Source organism: Egretta garzetta, unplaced genomic scaffold, assembly GCF_000687185.1.
Source record: "Egretta garzetta isolate BGI_Z169 unplaced genomic scaffold, ASM68718v1 scaffold505, whole genome shotgun sequence".
NCBI classification, from domain to species: domain Eukaryota; kingdom Metazoa; phylum Chordata; class Aves; order Pelecaniformes; family Ardeidae; genus Egretta; species Egretta garzetta.
This window is the reverse complement of record NW_009259711.1, coordinates 271,861-275,395: the sequence shown is the minus strand read 5'-3', so window position 1 is coordinate 275,395 and position 3,535 is coordinate 271,861. Positions and strand designations below refer to the sequence as shown.

General features: G+C 45.5%; 1 protein-coding gene across 1 annotated transcript in view; it reads left to right on the top strand.

The window, feature by feature from the left end:
* The first annotated feature begins 387 nt into the window (after window positions 1-387).
* The window catches only part of EXOC6B (exocyst complex component 6B), a 274,237-nt gene continuing 271,089 nt past the window's right edge, over window positions 388-3,535 (top strand). Inside the window, exons 1-2 of the mRNA XM_035894470.1 lie at window positions 388-394; window positions 1,274-1,275. The gene's annotated coding sequence lies outside the window, so the exon portion shown is untranslated. The remainder of the gene's footprint in view (window positions 395-1,273; window positions 1,276-3,535) is intronic.

The window sequence follows — 3,535 nt, the reverse complement described above, 5'->3', positions numbered from 1 at the left end:
TTTCTTAAGCAAAAATCAGCTCTACGGTCAGAAGTACATCTGCTATGGCAGCATCTACTCTAGTGCCCCGTCTGACGTTGACTTCTCATTACAGGTAGCGTGGTGTCTGAGACAAATCAGCAAAGAGTCTGCAGGTCTGACTCTGCTGTGGGCAGGAGGTGTCTGCCCAGTGTTGGCAAGTGCAACGTTAATATTAAAAAAGCAAATAAACATCAGAGCATTGTAAGGTGTTGAGGTGTAAGCAGGAACAGCAGTGAAAAACAACGACTAATTTCACTAAATCCTGACAGACCGTGTGAACAAGCGCACAGCTTGGTTCTTTTCCAGAAGCATCTCCATGTTTGGTTGGCTGAACTAGAAGGTAAAATGGTTAGAGCTGGGAATGAAGGAAATGGTTACAGCAGAAAGGTGGGAGAAGGGTAGAATTTACCTATTTCTTGAAAAACTGTGTTTAGTAGTAAGTGCGAAAAGCCAGTTGTAGGATCAGGACGTGGGTAAGTGGTGGGAAGGAAACTCGGCAGGTTTCTGGGGAGAAAAAGGACCTAGAGGTTGGAGGCATTACTATGTGCAGGGACCAGGTGGGCTTGTGGTTGAACCTTGGCTGCTGTGCCTTAAAATACAAGTATTCCACCGTTTGGGACATATAAAAAAACCCCACAGCAACGCCTTAATCGGTGTCAGAGTTCAGAGCATCTTCCTCATTTTCCTACACAAGTTAGAACAGAGGCAGGGGAGACTGCTGTGCCATCCCTGGCCGCAGCAGCGAGGTGTGACCTTGATTTGAAAACCAAAAGCAACCTTCCAGAACGGTCACTTAGCGAACGGGGCCGAGTTGTGTGGCACCCAAAAAGGCGTGGACCGTCTCTGGAGACCAGCACAGCAAGTCCTTCTGGCTGAGTGGAGTTCAGAAGGACCTTTTGGGGAGTCCAGGAGCATGGGAGACCGTTCAGTGGGCATTAGAAAAGATGAAGTTATAAATAACGGCCGGTGGGAAATCTCAGAAAAGCGAGTTTTCTAGAAAAGAAGGAAGAACTCTAACTTCAGTGTGCTGACTGCTGCTTTTCATACGTTTGTTTATTCGCTTAAAGCTACCTCTGGCATTTCCTAGCAGGCTTCCAGCTGTACACACGCAGGTCTCCATCCCACATCAACACCTTCTGGGGGGCTATGTCCCGACGCCAGATGCACCCGTATTATTACAATGACATTTTCCATGGCAAGGATTCATCCAGCAGTTGATTGCAGGATGAGGCCATTGGAAATACCATGAAAGAAGTCTTTTTTTCTTCTTCTTTTTTTTTTTTTTTTTTAAGCTATTGTTTTTAGCCAAGAATTCCACATTGTTTGTTTGCAAAGGCTTGTTGCTGTTTCCCATTCTACAAACAGCTACTTTGTTGGTGGCGCACTGTGAAGTCCATCTCTGTACCCTCAGGATCTCTCTTGATTTCCATTACTATGTGATCTATAAAACGGCACATGGGAAAAATATACACAGAAACTTATTTGAGAAATACTGAGCCCTCTTTGTAAGGGTTTCCCCAGGGAATCATCCATGGGTCCAGTGGTGAGAGTGTGTTTCGTTCCAGCTATTCATTCTCTGTTTGATCTTGGTCTTTTTCTCAATAGTGCTGGTCTTTGAACATACGTGCAACCAGCAATAAAAGAAATTCCCTCCATGTTGCATCTCTGGTATGTAGCTGCACTTGTGTGCTTTTAGCTGTGGGGTGTTGTGTATAATATCAGGCTCGCAGAAATAGTGGCGTTCGTTGTTTTAAGAGCGCGCATGCTAAACACGAGCTGGATGCGCGTTCTCTTCCCCCGTTCACGTGTGATGTGGCTGCCCTCTTCCCCCTGTACTGTAATGCTGTATTTCAGGTGGCCCCGAGGCAACTTAAAGCATGATCAGGGCTGTATCGCTGCGCTTTCTGTCCTGCTTCTGTGCCCTGCGAAGGGCTGGATCTTTATCTTCTCCATCAGCAGAGGAGCAACTCTGCAACCCATTTCTGCACTACGCAACGTTGTGTTGTTTTCAAGAGATGCTGGGTCACTGATTAATGATCTATATACGGATAAAAAAGTAAGTTAATGGAAAATACATGGGATACATTTTGGAAAAGGCATCTCCTTGATTTGGATGATGTTTAAACCCTAACATTTTTTAAACAAAACCTTCTTTTTGCATTTGCTTACTCTTTTTTAAACTATACAGCTTCAGTATGGCAATTCTCTTTACTTTTCTTACATGGTTTCAAAGGAAAATCTCGTTGCTTTGGGATTTTTTGTGTTACACATCTTAAACCATCTCATATCTCGCACTGCATGAATGTTCTTCCTCATTAGGAAGCAAGCAGTGTGATGTTGACCTGTTCTCAAACCTGTAAATGCACTGTACTGGGTCTTGGAAACCACATACCAGTCTGGCTGTTCCATCTCCTAAAAGTTCCAGTGGAAATTAAAAGGTCAAAGATAGATTATACATTAGGATGGTTCAACTTGGAAAACACGACTCAAGGTGCGACAGGGAGAGGATCCCAGAGTCGCAGGGCTGGTAGCAACCTCAAGGAATCTCCTAGTCTATCTTTTTTCTCTAAAGAAGGTTCTGCTTCAGCTGTGTCATTCCTGATGGGTTTTTACCTAATGTCTTCTAACGTTCGCCCTTCCCAGGTACCCCTGTCCCTCCTTCTCTAGGAAACTTGAGTTATGTGGTTGAGAAGTCTTCTTTTTTATTTTATTTTTTTTTTTTAGGTTGTCTACTTTTTGACCTGTCAGGCACAAAAAAGAGATTATTCCTTCTTGGTTTTACAGCAGTCTTCTACAGGTTGGAGGTTGTAGGAATGTTCTTTCTGGTCTTGGCCCCTGTAAGATGGGTAGCCCCAGTCCATCCCGAAGGGTCGTGCTTTCTAGGCATCTTTACCATTTTTACTTTCCTACTCTGAAGTCCTTCCAATTGACAACGCTTAGGGTGGTTTTTTGGTGATAAGCACAGTTTCTAAGCTGGGGCAGGCAACCAGCCACCAGTGAAATGGTGTAGAAGGGTTATTTCCCATAGGGATTAGATAAACAGCAGGAGAACGTCTGCAGTGGTGGATAACGAACCCAGGCTTTGGGTGCACCCTCCAGACCGGGAGGTTCGTAAGGGACTTGCTTGAAGGATGGCTCTGTAGTCACCCTCCCTTCCTTAGGGAGGGTGGAAATCAGCGGTAGAATCATAGAATCACTTTGGTTGGAAAAGACCTTTGAGATCATCGAGTCCAACCTTTAACCTAACCCTGCCATCCCACCACTAAACCCTGTCCCTAAGCACCTCATCTATCCTTCTTTTAAATACCTCCAGGGAGGGGGACTCCACCACCTCCCTGGGCAGCCCATTCCAGAGCCTGACAACCCTTTTGGTGAAGAAGTTTTTCCTAATGTCTAGCCTAAACCTGCCCTGGCGCAGCTTCAAACCATTCCCCCTCATCCTATCATCTGTTCCCAGGGAGCAGAGGCCGACCCCCACCTCCCTACAGCCTCCTCTCAGGCAGTTGTAGAGAGC